This window comes from Oreochromis niloticus, linkage group LG18 (assembly GCF_001858045.2).
Source record: "Oreochromis niloticus isolate F11D_XX linkage group LG18, O_niloticus_UMD_NMBU, whole genome shotgun sequence".
Taxonomy (NCBI): Eukaryota; Metazoa; Chordata; class Actinopteri; order Cichliformes; family Cichlidae; genus Oreochromis; species Oreochromis niloticus.
In genome coordinates, this window is record NC_031982.2 from 36,288,440 (window position 1) to 36,309,281 (window position 20,842).

The following is a 20,842-nucleotide window of genomic DNA, read 5'->3' on the forward strand; positions in this document are numbered from 1 at the left end:
CTCCAGGGCACAGGGCCTCCCCACCCTGAAGGACATGGTTAAAGCATTCTTTTAGTGCTGGTGTTGTCAGTTTCCTGGAAAGGTTGTTCATTTCAGATGGATAACCATTTGCTCCTGCCATTTTCCTGTTTTCTTTTTTCATTTAGATATAACATTATTAATTTCTTTCTCTGTTAGTTTGAAGTTTATTATATAACTCAGTTTTTTTCTGGGATGCTGTCAATGTCCTGCTCCTACAGTAAATCTTTATTTTCAGTCTGCTGTTTGTTTCATATCTAAGTGAATGGCTTTAATTTCTGTAATTAGCTTGTTCGATGTGGCCACTCCCCTTTTCTTCTAATTCTTGTCCACAGTCTCGTTACCTCCCGCATTGACTGTTGCATGTCTCCCCCAAAAATCCCTCCATCAGCTTCAACTGGTTCAAAACTCAGCTGCCTGTTTTATTACCAGAACCCATCCTACAGCACATCACCCCTGTCCTTCAGGAACCTCACTGGCTCCCTGTGAAACTCTGAACAGTGTTCACACTTCTTCTCAAGACCCTTCATAGCCTTGCTCCTCCTCACCTTTCTCACCTGTTCGGCCCTACCTCTTCTGCCTGCTCACTTCAATCTTCTTCTTCTGTCCAGCTTGCTGTGCCTTCTTTCAGCACCATGGGAAGCAGAGCTTTCAGCTGCTCTGCCTCCAGGCTGTGGAAATCTCTGCCCCAGTTTAATCTGTTCAAGTCTGCATATTCACTGTGAACTTAATGTTTGTCTATTTTATCTTGTTTTTTATTTTTCTTCTATTGTTAAATAGTAGAAAAATGTTCTAGTCCCTAAGGACCCCAAAGCACTTTACACGTTCAGTCATCCACACACTGCTGATGGCAGCTACGTTGTAGCCACAGCCACCCTGGGGCGCACTGACAGAGGCGAGGCTGCCGGACACTGGCGCCACCGGGCCCTCTGACCACCACCAGTAAGCAACAGGTGAAGTGTCTTGCCCAAGGACACAACGACTGAGACTGTCGGAGGCGGGGCTCGAACCGGCAACCTTCCAATTACAAGGCAAACTCCCAACTCTTGATGTGATACAGTGAATATCATCGTCTCTCCTCCATGTCCATGTACACCAGTCTTTTCAGATGTGGACTGCAATGACTTTTTAAGTGGCGCCAGTGTCCGGCAGCCTCGCCTCTGTCAGTGCGCCCCAGGGTGGCTGTGGATCCAATGCAGCTGCCATCACCAGTGTGTGAATGTGTGTGTGAATGGGTGGATGACTGGATGGGCTCCTTAGGGACTAGTAAAGCGATACACAAATACAGGCCATTTACCATTTTTACAAGATAAGATCAGTTCCTAAGAGGAAATCTGTCTCTCTTAGATCGCCCCTTCAACCATGATCTCCCACACCCCATAATTAGGAATCTTTTCACCCAGTTTCTTTAAAAGATCAGAAATACTAACTCAAATGAAACCCTCAACGACTTCAGCTGATCTGAAGTCAAGTCAGGAGACTTTATGGTAAATGGCCTGTAATAATAAAGGACAGAGTTTGATTCCTCAGTGTGAAACTTTGTGATGTGAATATTGTGACTCTGAGGGAGCTTACATGGTTCTTATCTAATGGATGACTTCATCTACTGAAAATGGAAAGTATCAAGTCAGAATGTTTTTATGACTTATCATCATTTATGAAGAAAATTAAAGGAGGATTCATCAGATGTGAGTAATTAACGTCCATCAGGTTAATCAGTAGTTTAAAGCCTCACTTTAGCCTCTACAAGATATTTATGCAGAAGTTCAACCAAACAGAAGACATCAGGTCCTGAGGTCACAGACTCAGACTATCACATTATCAGAGAGAAGCTGGAGTGTCTGTGACCTCTGCAGACCTGAACCTATGAAGAAAGACCTACTCTAAGAATATCAAAAGAAACCAGCTTCAAAATCAACAACCAGCCTCCTCTACATGGACCACTGACTTCATGATATTTTCTTTAGTTTGGAATATTTTGCCTGTAAAACAATTAAAGACCACCTTAAATAACTTTGGTTATAAAAGAATCACAAAAGTGTGTTAACCACAGGAGGAGGAGTGACTGAGAGCAGAGAGGAGGAGCAGAGATTCAGGGAGGAGCTGAGCTGTTACTGAACTATAGAAGAGAGAAAAACCTCCACATTCAACAGAGTTCAACACAAAACAAACTTTATGTTCCTCAACATGCTGTCATTACATCACTGTGTGTTTCCTCTGATTCTTCTCACTCTCACAGGTATGCTCACCTACACAGGAAACTGTGTTCAATGAAATCTTTATATGAATGTCGATTATCCACTGAAACAATTCAACATTTCTTCCTTCAGGTGTCACATGTGAAGACCTCAGTCCAGTCAAAGATGAAGAGTCCAGTGTAGAAGGCAGCACAGTTACTCTGTCCTACAAATACACCACAGCTGCTAATTATTTCTACTGGTATCGACAACATCCAGGAAAAGCACCTGAGTTCCTGATCTCACACTCACCTTCAGGGTCAGTAGGAGTAGAAAAAGTTCCTGGACTGAAGATTCAAGTGGAGGGAAAAGAAATCAAGATGAGCATCTCCTCTGCTGCAGTGACAGACTCTGCTGTGTACTACTGTGCTCTGCAGCCCACAGTGACAGGAAACACCAAAACTCTGTACAAAAACCTTTGGAGCAAAGACAACAGAATACTCCACAACATCCACTAGAGGGAGCCACACACTGTTAAACCACTCTCCTTCTTTTGGATACAATCCCCTCTCAAGAGTTTAGCAAAAGAAGACATCAGTATAAATCATAACCTAGTTACCTGGAAAAATGCAAATGTGAACCAAATTCTGATTTGGATGTAATAAAACACAAGTTTATAGTTCAAAGCACTCGTTACAGACATTTAAATAAACATGAGAACTGAATAAATACATGTTGACCAAGCAACTAAGATAAGATAACCTTTATTAGTCCCACAAGTGGGAAACTTGTTTTGTCACAGCAGGAAGTGGACAGTGCAAAAGTTAGAATACAATAAGAATAAAATACTGTACACAACTGTACAGAATAGAATAAAATTGTCGGGATCTGACGTCGCCCTGACCGGTGGACCTGCCAGTGTGTATATTTGTGTGCGTGTGTATGTGTGTCTCTCCTATCGCCCTGTCTTCCCCTCTGGCTCCGCTGTCATGTGTTAGGAGGTAACCTAGCAACAGGCTACCTCCGACCCGGAAGTGCTGTTGCCAGGAGCTGCCGCACCTGCAATCAATCCACCAGCTGCTGCCAATCTACTACCATCTTCAGCAGGGCTACTTAATGGTGTGGCTGAGCGACAGACAGCGCTGGAGTATTGCACTAAGCCTGGTAGTGTTTTCGAGCCGCTAGCGTGATTGAAGTATTGTCTGAGCTACGTACTCATTTTGCTGTCACGTGTGTGTGTTCACCCAGGGATGGACGGAGGATTCACGGACACAAAGGAAGCACTTAGAGGAGAGACGGGCACTCACTACCACGCACGGGCTTACACGGAAGGAAGGACGCACTATCACCATTGTTGCACATTTGAACTGTTGTCACCTTGCTGCACTGTAAATAAACGCACTGTCTTTATTTCTGAGCTCCGCGCCTTAGTCCACTCATTAACAACCGTGACAAAAATAAAATACTATATACAGTAGAATAAATAGAATAAAATATACAATAAGATAAAAATAGAATACAGATACTTTATACAACTGAGTAAAAATACAACTTTGTCGGAAAAAGAGTATTGCACTTAGTGTTATTGCACATGTGTGGATGTGTGTGTTTGATCAGCTGCAAAAGTCTTTGTTGTGGAGTCTGACAGCAGTGGGGAGGAAAGACCTGTGAAATCTCTCCATCCCACACCGTGGGTGCCGCAGTCTCCCACTGAAGGAGCTGCTCAGTGCTGTCAGAGTCTCCTGCATGGGGTGGGAGATGTTGTCCAACAGGGATGACAGCTTAGTCACCATTCTCCTGTCACTCCCCACCCCCACGGGGTCCAGAGGGCATCCTAGAACAGAGCTGGCCCTTCTAATCAGCCTGTTCAGTCTCTTCCTGTCCCCAGCAGAGATGCTGCCGCCCCAGCAGACCACACCTTGAAAGATGGCTGAGGCCACCACAGAGTCATAGAAGGTCTTCAGGAGTGGGCCCTTCACTCAAAAAGACCTGAGTCTCCGCAGCAGGTACAGTCTGCTCTGCCCTTTCCTGTAGAGGGCGTCTGAGTTATGAGTCCAGTCCAGTTTGCTGTTCAGATGAACACCAAGGTACCTGTAGCTGTCCACAGCCTTGATGTCCATACCTTGGATGTTTAGTGGTTGCAGTGGAGGATGTTTGTGCCTGCGGAAGTCTACCACCAGCTCCTTGGTTTTACTGGTGTTGATCTGGAGGTAGTTCAGCTGGCACCAGTCCACAAAGTCTTGAGTCAGTCCTCTGTACTCCTTTTCGTCCCCAACAGTGATGAGGCCGACTATTGCAGAGTCATCAGAGAACTTCTGCAGGAAGCACTGGGTGGAATTGTGGGAGAAGTCTGCAGTGTAGATGGTGAAGAGGAACGGAGCCAGAACCATTCCCTGTGGGGCCCCCGTACTGCAGACGACCCTGTCCGACACACAGCCCTGAGTCCTCACACACTGTGGTCAATCGGTGAGGTAGTCCAAAATCCAGGTAGTGAGGTGATGGTCCACTCCAGAGTTCTCCAGCTTGTCCTTCAGGACCGTGGGAAGAATAGTGTTGAAGGCACTGGAGAAATCAAAGAGCATGATTCTCACAGTGCTCCCAGCGGTCTCCAGGTGAGCGAGGGAACGATGTAGGAGGTGAATGACGGCATCATCCGCTCCAATGCCAGGCTGATAGGCAAACTGAAGTGGGTCCAGTGATGAGCTCACCAGATGCCAAAGCTGAGCCAGGACCAGCCGCTCCAGGGTCTTCATCAGGTGGGATGTCAGAGCCACCGGCCTGTAGCTGTTGAGGTCCTTGGGCCGTGAAGTCTTTGGCACTGGTACAACACAGGAGGTTTTCCAGAGCTGTGGGACTCTTCCCAGCCTCAGGCTCAGGTTGAAGAGGTGCTCCATCACACCACACAGTTGGTCCGCGCAGGACCTGACGACCCTCGAGCTGATGCCATCTGGACCCGCTGCCTTCTTGCCATTAATCCTCCTCAGTTCCCTCCTAACCTGGGTGGTTGAGAGAGACAGGCTGGAGCCTTGTGTTGAGTGTGTATTGGATGCTGTTGTTGGGGGTGGGGAGGAGTGAGCAGGGTGAATAGAGGAGGTGTGAAGTGTCTGAGGTGGAACAGCAGCAGTGGGGGTGGGGAGTCTGCAGCCGATGTTGGAGACTGCCTCATGGCTGAATCAAATCTGTTGAAGAAATGATTCAGTTCATTTGCCCACCTCAGATCCCTCCCAGGCAGAGAGTTCTGATGTTTGTGGCCTGAGATGGTTCTGAGGCCTCTCCAGACTTCACCAACGTTGTTTTGCTGAAGCTGGTTCTCCATCTTCTGCCTGTAGCTGTCCTTCCCATTCCTTATCAGTCCCCTCAGCTCTCTCTGCACCCTTTTCAACTCCTCTTTGTCTTTGGATTTGAAGGCCCTCCTCTTCTGCCTGAGGACAGCTTTAATTTCTGGGGTAATCCAGGGTTTGTTGTTGGAGAAACACCGTACAGTCCTGGTAGGTACGGTGTTATCCACACAGAAATTAATATAGTCAGTAATGCATGTAGTAAGGCTGTCGATGTCCTCTCCGTGGTCGTCACAGATCACCTCCCACACAGTGGACTCAAAACAATCCTTAAGAGCCTCCTCGCTCTCCTCCGACCATCTCTGTACTGTGCGGGTGGCTGGTGGCTCCCTGCGCACTAAGGGCTCATACACAGGGACAAGGTGCACCAGGTTATGATCAGATCTGCCCAGGGGAGGGAGAGGTGATGAACTGTATGCCTCTTCAGCATTGGCATACAGTAAGTCCAGTGTTTTATTGTCTCTGGTTGGGCAGGTCACATACTGGGTGAAGGTGGGCAGTGTGGAGTCCAGTGAGGGGGGGGGGGGGACATACGGTGTTATCGCGATAACATGCGAGAATTCGCGGAGCAGGTAGTATGGACGCATGCTAACAGCTCACTAACTATTTGATTGGCTGAGCTATTAAACTGGCCCCACCCACTGAAGTTGAGTTCACCCAATGACATTATTTGTTGGTCATTGTACAGTTCGCTGGTGTCTCCCTGCTCTGTCCCTCTGCAGGAAACCTACTTACCTCCCCCCCTGTCTTTGAACCTTCTCAAAATAAAAGCATGTAAAGCTTTAGCCTCATGTGGGCTGCTTTAGAGTCGATGCATTCCTGTAATCATGACACTGAGAGTTTGCTCCAGTGACTTAAATCATAAATTAATCGTAGTGGAGAGAAATTAATATGAATATTTCCTGTGTGAAGATGATGGTGTGATATCAAGGGAAAAGTCCTGAGATTTGGTTCCATGATGGTGCCAGTGTTTTCGGCGAGCCGTCTCCTCGAGCTTTGTCTACTGTTTGCTATCCCATTTTCTATGTTATTCATCCTGCCCCTATTTTTTAGGAAGCGCTGAATACTATCGGGCCTTGTATTTTATTAATATTGAATACATCACTGTCCTCAGGCTGTGTACCGTCTGCCTTCAAGCGTGCTGTTGTTCAACCCGCTATTAAGATGACTAATCTTGACTCCAGTCTTCTTTCAAATTATAGGCCGATTTCTAAGCTTCCCTTTATGTCAAAGATCCTGGAAAAAGTGGTCTGTAAACAACTTCAGGCCTTCTTAGATACCAATGGTATTACTGAAAAATTCCAGTGGGGCTTCAAACCTCGACATAGTACTGAGACAGCTTTGCTAAGAGTTTTTAATGATCTCCTTTAACCACTGATTCAGGTTGCTCTGTGGTTTTAGTCTTACTGGATCTGACTTCTGCGTTTGACACAGTAGATCACAAAGTTCTATTATCAAGGTTAGAGCAAGTAGTTGGTCTTAAGGGCACAACCTTATTATGGTTTAAATCTTATCTTTCAGAGAGGTCATTCTCTATCACTATGGGGCAATACTCCTCTTCCTCCTCTGCTCCCTTTCCCTGTGGTGTGCCCCAGGGGTCTGTTTTGGGCCATATGTTATTCTCTCTGTACATGTTGCCCTTGGGATCTATTTTCCAAAGATATAATATTTCTTTCCATTGTTATGCCGATGACATTCAAATTTATTTTCCTGTGACTTTGAATGTCGCATATCCATTGCATACATTGTTTAGCACTAGAATTTCTGAGCCTTTTTTTCCCTGGTGCAAGTCCCTACTACTAGATTTACTAGCCCTGCGCAAATTTGCGTAAATTCCCCCGACCCTAACACCTCTTGGCACCCCGCTGAGATTTTCACAGGTCTTCAGCTCCTGCTTTTGTTGTGGAAACACACCCTCCCCCAACCCCCAACCATGAGAGATTCAGGTCTTTCCTTCCCTGCAAGGCTACTTTCCTTCCTTAACCTGCAGCGTACTATACACCATGGTAGTTTGTATGTGCAATATTTCTCATATGCAATATTAGTTCTTGTCAATCCTTGTCACTACATTGCATGGCTGTCCATAAACATATATACACAGAGTTGTACATATATTTATATAGCCACACCTTACATAATATGCATAAAGTCTAGTTATACACACACACACACATCTATATCTATATATATATATATATAGATATAGATGTGTGTGTGTGTATACACACACCAATATTTTTGAATACACGTGTCCACATTTATGTTTCCAGATTGTTTGTATAGTGCACTTTCTATACCGTGCTCTTTGTACAGTTTTTATTTAGCTGCTTTTGTCTTGCACTGTCCACTTTTTTACAATGACAATGCAGATTTTCCACTTGTGGGACAAATAAATGCAGATTTGCTGTGTGTGTGTGTGTGTGTGTGTGTGTGTGTGTGTGTGCGTGTGTTTGTGCAACATTGGCATTTGTTTACTCAGATCCAAGGCAGGCCAAACCTCTGTGTTACAACCTACATACAAAAGACAGACATTCACAATATATTGGTACACAAGTCTGTTTTATTTCAAAGTGTTTCAAACTTTACAGCATTTGCAGACCCAGTGTCCATCATCCCTGCATTTGGCACAGGTGAATTTCTTACATGTTGCACAGGTAAACCTGCTGCGATTCCTGTTGCAGCTCTCTTGCACCTGGCACTGCGTTGTCTTTACAGTCCCTGGCACAGCAGCTGCAGCAGCTTCAGCAGCATGCCTCTGTGCTAATATTTCCTTGTGCTGCATGAATCGGCAACGAAGTTGCTGAGCTAGAAGACTCAGAAACAATCTTCTTTTGCCTGTCCACCCTGTACATGCCTTGTACAAAATGTAGGCATTCACCGCCACCAGGTCCAGCATATTGTAGAAAACCGCTACTGGCCACCTGCGTGTTGCTGATCTTACGGAATACATCCATGCCATTTGGTCCAACACGTCTACACCACACTGTAAAAGCAGAGCGAGAGAGTCATGAGTATATGTTTTTTTCTATAGGCCTGTATAGCACACATCAGAAAACATTGTAGCACTGGTGTAAAATTGTACACACATTCACATACCTTCATGTGGTTATAGTCTGTTATCGTGTTGGGTTTCCTCTTTCTGCCGTCACCGATCGTCACGTCTTGGTGCATGGAACTTAGAACACACACAGTCTTGGTTTTTTTAGGTGCATAAATTGTCAAGGACACACTGCCACTTCTAAGCACTGAAGTGGAGAATACCTCTCGCTTTGCAGTATCTTTTGCAAGTTGAGGAAGTTCATGCCGGACTTTATTCACCGTGCCCAGTAACGTTGTTTTGTGCTGCAGCAGTCTGTGCGACAGTGACAGTGAAGTAAAGAAATTGTCCGTTGTGACGTTTCTCCCATCATCCAAAAACGGCTCCATCAGTTTCATGACCACGTTCTCTGCCAGCCTCTCTCCCTTCTGACGACTGGGGTCCTTTCCCAAGTAAGGAGATGCACTGCAGACATATTTGGTGTCCAAATCCGTGGCCATCCAGAACTTGATCCCAAATTTGTCTGGCTTGGTTGCGATATACTGTGTGAATGGACAACGAACCTTGGTAGGGAACAGCTGTTCATCTATGGTCATGTGTTCTCCTGGAGTGAAACTGTTAGCACAGTTCTCGTTGAAGTGTGTCCAGATGTCGGAGATCGCGGCAAATTTGTCTGTTTTCACCCGTTCTGCCCGCGTGTCCCTGTCATCAAATCGAAGGTGTTGCATAATTGAAATGAATCTATCTCGGGGCATTGCCTCTTTGATTACTGGCACCAGAAAACTTTCTGACCAGCAATCCAGAATGGCACCAACAGGACACATGATTGCTCTTACAAACAGGATTGAAATGAGTGCCATCAGTTCATGAACTGACAAATTCCAGTCCGGCTCTGTACCGTACACTCCCTGATGGTCTGCAGCATTCCCACGTCTAACAGGCAAAGGAAGCTTTGGAGCACACTTGTAATCTTACGCTGTCGGAAGATAAACAAATAGAGAATGGTAAATTTACATGAACGTCACTCTAAATGGGTTTATATAAATATCATATCTACTATGGCAGTGACAAACCTTAGCAGACTCTGTGGGTCCAGCTTGCGCAGTGAAGCATGAACGATTTGCTACTGCACTGGGCATTCCAATGTCCTCCTCAACCCACACAGTGCCGTCTTTTGCCGTGTGGCTCTGGCTGGGCTTCCCAGTACCACGGGGCCTCTTCCGTGGAGGCATGTTGGGTTCTTGTTCCGTCTCTTTTTCAGATTCTTCTGAGGAGGTATCAGTGGCCTGCTGGACAAATGAAACCTCTCCTCCATCAGAATCTGCTTTGTCCATTTCCTGAAGCAAGGCCAAAGCCTGTTGCGCGGAGAGGTTCTTCCTGCGTGGGAGTGATATGGAGGCCATCCTGATGTGCGTTCTCAGAAATGCGAACAAGAAATGATTCTCCCGCCTGGGTCGGTCTGCTTTTATGCACAGCACTGTGCTGTAGTCAAGCAATGCCACTCCCTCACATACACAGTGACAATGGAACAATGGAAGATCTGTGCTGAGAGTCAAGGAAGGTGTGAATGTGTGTCTTTTATATTTGCAGGTCAGTCAATGTGTGGGATATTTTGTATAGGTACGGCAGGCATTTCTGAAAGTTGTAACACAGAGGTTTGGCCTGACGTGGATCTGAGCAACTCTGAGTGAGCAAATGCAAATGTGCCAGGCCTCAAGGATAATGGGTGGTTTGCACAACAAAAGCTGGAGGAGAAACGAGCTGACGACCTGTGAAAATCTCAGCAGGGGTGCTTAACACCTCGGGACTTGCACCAGAAAATAAAAAACCCAGTAATTCTAGGGGGTGTTGGGTTTAGGGAAGTTACGCAAATTTGCGCAGGTTTAACTGTCTAGTGTCTAGTGTTAACTGTCTTCATGATGTGAGAACCTGGCTATCTCAAAACTCTCTAACCTTGAATGACAGTAAAACTATAGTTATTGTCTTTGACAGCCATATCCCTTTGAACCAACTAACCGTTACCCTTGGCCCACTTGCTAGCTACCTCTCCCACATTGTAAGAGACCTCGGGGTACTCCTGGTAGCTCCTTCAAATTAGAGAAACAAGTATCTACTGTGGTTAAATCCAGCTTCTATCAGCTATGTCAAATTTCTAAAGCTAAGCCTTTCCTCTCCCCCAAGGACCTTGTAAATCTTATTCATGCATTCATTACCTCTAGACTGGACTATTGTAACTCCCTCTATTTAGGCCTAGTATAGAACGCTGCTGCACGCCTTTTATCGGCTGTCAGAATGCATGATCATATGACTCCAGTTTTAGCTAACTTACACTGGCTTCCTGTGAAACTTCACATTGATTTTAAAATTCTTTTACTCACTTATAAAATCTTAAATAACATTGCACCTAGCTTCAGTCATTATGCAAATGTACTGTTTATAAGGTTTGGGGAAACCTGCAGTCAGCTGAGACTGAAGAAGTCACTTGGATGAGTGACGAAACGTTTCTCCCACAAAACGCTACGTCCAGATGAACAGATTCAACCTTTGGAGATTGCACCTAGCTATTTAACAGAACTTCTCCATTTGTATAATCCTAAAAAAGCACTAAGATTTTCAAATCAGATGCTCTTAATGCAACCTAAGTCCAGGCTGAAAACCAGAGGTGATCGTGCCTTTGCTATTGCAGCTCCTCAACTGTGGAACAATCTCCCTATTCTCCCAATCTCCCTATTGCCATTCGCTCTTCTGAGTCTATTCAGACTTTTAAATCTCGTTTAAAGACTCATCTTTTTACTCTGGCTCTGACTTAAGATAGTTTGACTATCATTGGGTTGGCTTCTAAGTTTGTCTTGTCTTCTGTTGTTGTTTGGTAAATTTGTCTTGTTTTATTTATTTCCTAACTTGTGAAGCACTTTGATCGTAACTGTTGTTTTTAAATTTGCTATATAAATAATTTTGATTTGATTGATTGATATCGGGGCTGCCACATGAAGGGGCAAAGTGAACAATTTTATGAATACCCCCGAAAAAAACTTTAATTAGTGTAAATTATCCTCTAATATTAACAATATCCTGGAACACCAACAGAGATCGTTGTATTTCACTGGGAACACAAAACAGAGAAAATTCCAGACTGTCTGTTAAAGTTGTTGATGGTCAAAGATGAATGGATCTTCAGATCTGCTCTGCTGCAGTGACAGACTCTGCTGTGAGGCCCACAGTGACAGGAAACCCACAGACGCTCCACTAGAGGGCGACATCATCCAGTAGGCGGTGCTCTCCTTCTGCACTGTGTTCAACCATTGTGTCAATAATAAGTGCTGCTGTGAAGAGAACAATTCTCAGACTGAATGTTGAACATCAGCTAGTTTCTCCTGTTGATTGAAACCTTGTTGTACAGATGGAACATTGGCTGTGGATTATTCTTGCTGCTCTTTTCTTTGGTAAGATACAAACATCAACATGTTTCCTCTGCACACGATTCACAACAAGGACAGAAAGAGGAGATTTAATCATTTTACACTGTGGAACTTTTCAATAACTTCAATCATGTTTATTGATCCATCTCTTCCTCTGCATGTTCTGTTCTTCCTCAGAGTGTAAAGGAGAAGACAAAGTGATCCAGGAACAAGGAGATGTCACTGCTGCTGAAGGAGACACAGTTACACTTGGATGTAGATATGAAACCAGTGATACAAGCCCGACTTTGTTCTGGTACAAACAGAAAAAGAACGGCTCGCCAAAACTTTTAGTTCGACGTTTTTTTTTATCAGCAGATAATTCTGAAGCAAAAGACAGATTTGATGCCGAAGTCGACAAGAAAAAAAAGTCAGTTCCTCTGAAGATCCAGAAGCTTCAGCTGTCTGACTCTGCTGTGTACTACTGTGCTCTGCAGCCCACAGTGACAGGAAACACCAAAACTCTGTACAAAAACCTTTGGAGCTGTTGGGATTTAGAGATTCTTTTATTGCTGCCATATAATCTGCCTTATGATAAATGCATTAATAACATGTTCTACAGTATTATTTTATCAGTAATATTGTTTACAGGGTTCATATTGCATTGAATATGTTTGTCATCACATTCATTTTATTCACAGGTTGAGTTTATTTTATACACAATGCATAACTGTGCTTGTTTAGAGTTGATGTTCTATCCAAGAGGGTTTTAAGCTTCACTGGTGAGAGTGTCCAGGTGATACATGTTGAGGGAAGATGAGAACATAGCAGGTTAATTGCATGCATGCTTACAATACACATAAATCTAGTAGCAGGCCTGAGCGAGGGCCCAAGTGTCTTCTGCTTCTTATTTGAGACCTGCGCCAATTCTGTCTACTTAGTGATTGAGGACGAGGGTCCATTATTAGCCCTTAGAGGCCCTGAAGCTTGAAGTTATTACCTTAAAAGGAAGGTGTTATCAAAAAGAGAAGTTATATGTCTGTTCATAGTTATTAGAGATGTACAAGATGTACCCTTGTCTGTAAACAATGACTGGACATAATGTATTTTTGACCTGTATTGACGTGTATGTGGGGGTGTGATCCTCTATGCTATAAAACCAGAACTCAGTGTATTTTTGTCAGAGCAAATAAGCCATATGCTGACGGTTGTTCTCCGTTGTCAATAAACTCATCGTTTGATTGTACTTTTCTGGGCCTCCGTCGTTTGTTGTCTGGTCTGCAGTTGATCGATCTCGCTTCAGAGCAAAGACAACAGAATACTCCACAACATCCACTAGAGGGAGACACACACTGTTAAACCTCTGTGATTTGTTTGGTTGAATGAATACAATGTCTGTTGCATAAAATCAGAAGCTATAATTCAGTCACTTAAAGGAGAGATTGCTCATTTAAATGAATCATCCTCCATCGTTGTGCTCTCTCTCTCTCTCTCTCTCTCACTGCAGTTCCTTTAAAACAGTCTTTTCATGATCAGATGTGCAGATCACAGCTTGATGTTAGCAGACATGTTTGTGACACTTTAAATATCAAAGCACGACTTTTAATCTTCATTTCATATTTTTTTACTTCCCAGATATTTTTTCCTACAGATGTTTCATGAATATGAGAAGATAATCTTCTAATTCTCCTTTCCGTCCGGTCCTTCTACATTGGTGCTGAAACCCAGTCAGAGTATGTCTGACCCTCAGGCTGCGCCACCCGTGCAGCCACTCCAAATCCTGGCCCAGATGCGACCTGTGATCAGGCGGCTGCACAGCAGGAGCAGATGGAGCAGTTGCAGGACCACGCGGACCGGCTGACACAGGTCCTGGAGCAGCTGGTTGGGCCACTGTATCATGGCCCCCCGGTGCGCTGATGGCAAGTGTGCGTGGTGGCTGCTGCCGCTGCTGTTGGATGAGGCCCAGACGGTGGCTCTCAGCATGCCACCAGCAGTGTTGGGTAAGTTACTTTAAATTAGTAACTTAGTTACATTACTAGTTACTTCTCTAAAAAAGTAACTCAGTTACTTCAAGTTACTCGTTACTTTCAAAGTAACTAGTTACTAGGGAAAGTAACTTTGGTTTTACTCAGAATTCTCTTGTTAAGGTGTTGCTTCCGTAACTGGATACCAGCCAGACTGCCAGTCTTCTAGCTTGCTTACTTGCCACAAGTGCACTGTGCCACCTACCAACAGAAAGGAAAAAATAATGTGCACATTTCCACGAGAGAAATCCCACGCCTGGACCGTCGTTGACGGCCGCCATGATTCTAGCCTGCTTTTTACATCCAACACAAAAACTGCAGTCGTGGTGCTTTTGATTGTACTCAGAACTTGGAAATTCTGCCTTCTGAATAGGAAGATGTAGGTAACACCAGACTGCAGATGAGCTGCATACAGAGCTGGACTGGGACAAAACAATCGTCCCGGGCATTTTGACTAGAGACCGGCCCACCATTATAGGAAAAATCATAAAGCCTTTGAATGAAAATAAACACTGTTGTGACAGTGATGTACACTGTTCTGATGGTATATATGTATCAATCTATCAATTGTTTGTTGTAAGACAGATGAGAATAATAAAGAAAAGTATTTCCTTGTGCCCCCCTTTCCCTGTTAATGCCCTACCTGGCCCCCTGGCAAAACTTTGCTAGACCCGCCCCTGCACAGTTACCAGCTGTCAGCTACGTAGAAAAGGATCCTGGTGTTATTTGTCTCTCAGAAACAGTTCATAACTTCCCTTCAACTCATCCATGTCACCTAAAAGGTAAACCTGTTTCTCCATCACCTGTTCAGCTCTGATGATTCAGTAAGGACATCTCCTGGTTTCATCTGCATGTTTCCCTCTCACCAGATAACCAAACCGATATCATGACCAGCAGCTTTACAGCTGTGGCTCCAGCAAACATCAGCTGATACTAGAAATTAATATTAAATAAATTCTAACAACAGCTGATCAAGCTTAAACGTGCTGCTGTTGTTTAACGCGACATCCGCTGGTTTCCTCTTTCTGGCGCAAAGTGGGCGATAAATAAACAAGAGAGAAAAGCCGATCAGCTGATCATTGATCAGTTTCATGATTGAAGTAGCAACAGGAGAGAATGAGAGAAGAAGAGGCAGCTGTGCAGCTTCAGCTTTGTGTCTTTTTCATTGTAGCTGAAGTCCGGGACAAACTGTGTTCCTTTTCACCTCAGTACGAAACGCGTAATATTTTCTCTGAATACCAGACGATTCTGTTTTTTACGGGACGGTTGGCAACTCTAATAATTAACTGTATGAACACAATAAAGTTCAACATCAGTAACATAGCACCCACCCAGCTGTATAGAAACTCCGTCATGCTAGCTAGCACGCAGTACGAAAATGTCAGCATAACGAAAATAAACTCCACCTAAACTTGGTTTATATCTGACCCAGATAGACTGCAGGTCATAACTTCTTACCTGAAGTTCAGTTCACCTGACACGCGGACCGGCGGCCGCTTCGGGTCTCTCCTCTTGCCTCCCTTTTCCTTCATCCACCTGCTGGCCTCCACCACTTGCTAATGTTATTGAATCTGTGGAAGCTCCGCGATATCCACCACACGAAGTAACGAGTAACGAGCCTATCTAAATCCCAGTAACGAGTAACGCGTTCCTGGTTTTGGCATAATAACTAGTTACCGTGCTCGTTACCACAATAATAACGTAGTTACTGTAACGCGTTACTTAATAACGCGTTAGTCCCAACACTGGCCACCAGCATCATGGGGCAGCTTTGTGGACGTCTGCCAAGCTATATGTGACCTGTGGTAGGTACCTATTTAAAATAGGACAGAGCCGTAGGCGCACAGTCAGTTAAAAAGGGTTTAATTTTTAATACAAAATAAAAGTAACAGTGTAACAGCGGCACCTAAAAACAATTAAAAACTTTACTTTATTAAAAACGATAAAACTGTATGATTGCCCGTGAGACAGGACAAGCGCTGCGGGGAACCGTTAAGAACAAATCGACATATCACACACGTTAAAAAGGGACGGCAACTCACACATAACCCCAAATGGGCAAGACACTATAGAAAAAGAGAGCAAACCTTCAGTGACGTCTTCACTCGGGCCCACCACAGTGCATGCAAAAAAAAAAAAGGATTTGTTTTCCACACAGCGCATTCACCGTCTGCAGCGATATAGGGGAGACCGGGGATAGTTGTAACGTGGGTCAGTTGTAACACTTCCAATTTCTCCAATCAGGGCTAAGTTTCAAATGATGTGACTCATCCTGTGCATGCCCAATTCAGTTCTGCTATCACATGTGAAAAATCAGCACATTTTGTCAAACACAGACAATTTAACATGAAAAAAAGTCATTTGTATGCCAAAAAGTAAGTTTTTCTACTTTATTTCAATTTCCAATAGCATTATCTGCTTTGCAGTTAAACTCATCAAACTTAAATTATGTTATTTGTATGTCTATGGGGATATATTCTGTGTAGGTCTTTAGTGCTAATGTTTTAGCCGTTGGCTATAATGTTAGCTAGTTCATGGCTATAGGAGTCTGAGTCAGTTGTAACTGCAACAGTCTGGGTTAGTTGTAACAATAATGCAGATGTTACAACTTACCACACTATTACTTTAACTTATATTAAACAAGTTGGGGCAACGACATCAGCAGAGACTGGTCGCCTTTGTATATGCGGTTAATGCCATTGGCAACACAACCACTGTTTGTGTTCCCACACATACATTATGCAGACCACTGTGTCAGGGATGGACCAGTAGGAAGTACTGGTAGTGGAAATAAATCAGGATGGGTGCAAGAAACAGATTTCCTCATCTTTCTGAAGCACTTTGCAAACCACACCAAGGTCAGCCATGATAAAAAGTCATGGAATTGCGATGCTGGTGCACAACTACATTTTTTCAGCTTCATTGTTATGTTCAAAAGTTGGTGCAAGAGTTGTAGGTTATAATGCCCACTGAGCTAATGAGGCCAAACTCAAGGAAGACCAATCAAAATTAATGAAATATTCAGCTGCAGAAAATTCCATCATTTGTCTTTTTTGGGGGGGTTGGAATATGTTCAAAAGCTAGATTTCTGCATTCTGTCACACACACACATAGCTACATAAATGGCTCTATGTGCATTCATGTGTTGAATAAAAAAGATTACATGTTAATGTTTTGTCAGTACCCTTATTTCATTGTGTTACATTTCACCCCAGGATATGTTACAACTAACCCAGACTATGGGGTTAATTCTAACATTTCACTCTTTGTGTTTGAGACCATACCATGCAATGGGTAATTGTGCTGCAGAGAAAATAGCTGCACTATTTAATAGCAGAGACATGTAAATACTTTGCATTACATTTTGAATCCACTACCTTAAAAGAGCTCCAATTTACAGACAGAAATGTCAAAAAAGTTACAACTATCCCCGGTCTCCCCATATACAAAAAAACAAAAAAAAGATAAAACACTGAAAACCATCAATATCTGCGGTGCCTACTGATACAGAAAAATAAAATAAAAACAAACAAAATCGACAGCCGCAGCAGTCACAGTCTGTCGAATTACACCAGTTTAAAACAAATTAAAACACACTGATGTGTCAGGTCCTTTGCCCGCAGCCAGAAATCCACTTGGCAAAGCAGCAGCTCGGTACTCTGTAAATAAAAGGGAGGAGATGACTTACGCTGGACAGTAAAATGCAGCGGGAGTATCCCTCAACTGTATTGATTTCATTACCTGTCCACAAGTTTGCGTCACACCCTAATAAATGTGGGTCAGTGGCAGTGAAGTCCACTACTCTCACAGGAACACAATGTTTCCCACCTAAGGGTGCAAATAACTGTAAATCTCTGCCAACAGACAGAACTCAAGCGGTACATTTTTGTATAAACTACCATTCCAACAGAAGTTTAGTGGGACCCGCATCAAGCTTTCATAGAAAGAAATTAAAAAACACCAACTTGCCCAGCTTGGACCAAGCACTCACAGCTTCAGGTTTGCTAGAGGATACCTAATTGCCCACACCTGAGCTTATGAAAGGGGCAAAGACCAGCTCCGCCTACCAGCAGCGGTTCTCAGACTCAGGTCTCACCTGTCACACATACTAAACTGCCTGGGCCTCTCCCCAGAGGATAACAGCAGGCACTTCTGGGCCACCTGGATGACGATCCCTTCCGATCCCTGGAAGCAAATCCACTGGGTTAGTGGGCTGGGGCACCAGGCCCGTTCCACCGGGATGGGCGTGGGGAGCCACCACTTTGGTGCCTGGACTGGGGGCCTGTCGACCGGCTGGTTGGCTCGCTCTCTTCATCCCCTCAGCCCTGGCTGTCAGATAATCCTCCCCAATGGGTAACAGCCGCCTCTACAGACGCAGGCTGGCGGCAGCGTACGCATCGCACTGTGTCCCCAGGCAGCCCCTCCACAAATCGCTCCAGCACAACCTTCTGCAGCAGGCAGGCCTTGCCCTCTGATGGCCCGGAGGCTTTATATGGTTTCTCCTGTATGTACATACTGAAGTGGAGCCCATGACAGAGAGGATCACTTTCCTGTGTCTATCCTTGTCCTGGGCCCTGAGCCTGGTTCTGCCGGAGGTTTCTTCCTGTTAAAAGGGAGTTTTTCCTTCCCGTTGTTGACAAAGCGCTTGCTTGTAGGTGCTTAGCTGACTGTTGTGGTTTTCTCTGGATCATTGTAAGGTCTTGACCTCACAGTATAAAGCGCCTTGAGGCAACCGTTGTTGTGATTTGGTGCTATATCAGTAAAACTGAACTGAACCATGACCAGCTGGCAATGAACCTGCTAAATGTTCCTGTCATTGTATTCTCATTTATTCACAGTGATTATCTGAATGTAACTCAAACCTGATGCAGTTCACAGATGTAACAGAGTCACTAATGCACAGTGCAGCTCGGTGACAGACTGGTAACCAGTGGAGGGTGATGGGGGAACTCTGGGCCTCTCGGCCTCTGACAGCTGCCACAGTCTCCAGCCTGAAATGATAATCTGAAGAACATGGATGGATGGAATATACACACATCAGTTATTAACAGATTATATACAGCTGAGTCACATTATTATTAAGATAACAAGCTATTCCAGCCGTACACTTATAAAAATCAATGTTGGTATTGTTTTGTTTATTGTTTTATGGCATCATGGAGGGACTGTCAGTGTCTCTGCTCAGAGCATCAAAGTCTCTCTGTGGGGCCTCCAAACACAACAAGCTTCTTATTTTTCTCCATCCAACCTGAGACTGATGTTCTGCTTTTTTCACTTTCAGATCGTCTCTTGAATGAGTGAAAAAACCAAACATACCAGTTTATTTCTTTCAGATGTGCACTGGTGACGAGAATCTAGTCCCAAAAAGTATTTTTCATAATAGTTACTTAGAGTGTCAGAAGTCTGAACAGTAGACCATACAGTGCAGAGGTCATGGGTCACAAGCTCCAGATCAGAGAGCACATGTTATGTTTGGAGTGAAACCTCATGGATACTGATGATGTCATCAGGAAGATTATCAGTTATTTCAACACAGCAACAAAGAACAACATCATCATTTATTGTTTCAGTTTAATATTCAGTGTCTGCGAGCCACTTCACTCACTTTGATGAGCAACATAGGTTCTTGTTCTCAGCACAGCAAAGATGCTGGCAGGTCCAAACTTAGTATGTCTCTCAGTTGGGTGGAGGAACAAAAATCTGTGTATGGAAAGAGCTGCAACTATCACTTCATCATAGTTCAATTCATTTTGAACTGACTGAGTACTTTGCTGTTTGTTTCTCCAGTGTGGGTGTACTCAGAGCTCCGACCATCAGAGGGGTTCAAACACAGCATGCCCAACACGTTCTACACCAAACCTGACAGCTGACTTTTTATTCCAGTTGAAGTCTCCTGATACAGGTGAGACCATTTAAAACTTTACTGTTGAACTGCAGAAATGTACTAAAGCTGTTACATTTAACAACACTCGACGTACTGAGGCAGTTGGTTGTGTAAGCCAGCGGTCCCCAACCCCCGGGCCACGGACTGGTCCGTGAGTCTTTTGGTACCAGGCCGCGAGAGTTGAGGCTCGGGTGCACAATTTATGGTTTTCAGGCTTTTTATCAGTTTTTATTGTTATTTTTTTTAATCATTTTTACTTTTAACCCGGTTTCCCTGGGCCTTTTCCCATGTGTAATGAATAAATCTTCCTGTTTTTGGTACCGGTACTGGTTTTATTTTGTTGTATTTATCCACGATACCTTAAAGGCCAGTCCGTGAAAAAAGTGTCAGACATAAATCGGTCCGTGGCGCAAAAAAGGTTGGGGACCGCTGGTGTAACCCAAATAAAATGAAAGTATCACTTTAAGAAATGATAGATATAGCCCAACCTATCAGAATACACAGGTTCCAATATGTTTTGACCAACGGAAAAGGAGCCTGCCGCTGTGTGTCCCACCCACCTGCTGTGTGTTTGCTGCTACATGCGGTGTAGTTGAGGACTGGCAGGAGAAAAAGAGTAGTGATGGTAAATTCGATTCTTTTTACTGAATCGAGTTTTGAATGAGTCACTCACCAAAATGTTTTTTGAGTCATTTGAGTCACTGAGTCAGTTGCCCAGAGAGTGCAAAAAATGTACATTTTCACTCAAACTTAATTTGTTTCTCTTTACACTGGGACGTTGTATTACTGTCATGAAAGAGTAAAAAAAAACATGCCCTTTCTCTCTCTGCTTCTTTTTATGTTGCTTTCATTATTCTGCTGTGTACAGCGTCCTTGAGTGTTCTGAAAGTCGCTTTCAAATAACATTTATTATTATTATTGTTTTGAATTAGATGGCGAGCCTTCCCACCTGGACTTAGAGAGACT

The 20,842-nt window shown here is 44.0% G+C and overlaps 1 protein-coding gene and 2 long non-coding RNA genes across 4 annotated transcripts in view; 1 reads left to right on the forward strand and 2 right to left on the reverse strand.

Moving 5' to 3' along the window:
- The window catches only part of LOC100704393 (zinc finger protein OZF), an 883,579-nt gene that overhangs the window by 762,764 nt on the left and 99,973 nt on the right, over positions 1-20,842 (reverse strand). The window lies entirely within an intron of this gene.
- LOC109201837 (uncharacterized) lies at positions 3,152-3,612 on the forward strand. Its single transcript, XR_002061752.2, has 2 exons — positions 3,152-3,359; positions 3,444-3,612. It is a non-coding gene; the product is annotated as an uncharacterized LOC109201837 (long non-coding RNA).
- On the reverse strand, positions 8,434-8,774 carry LOC112842831 (uncharacterized). Its single transcript, XR_003214850.1, has 2 exons — positions 8,630-8,774; positions 8,434-8,516 (listed from the first exon to the last, which is right to left on the reverse strand). It is a non-coding gene; the product is annotated as an uncharacterized LOC112842831 (long non-coding RNA).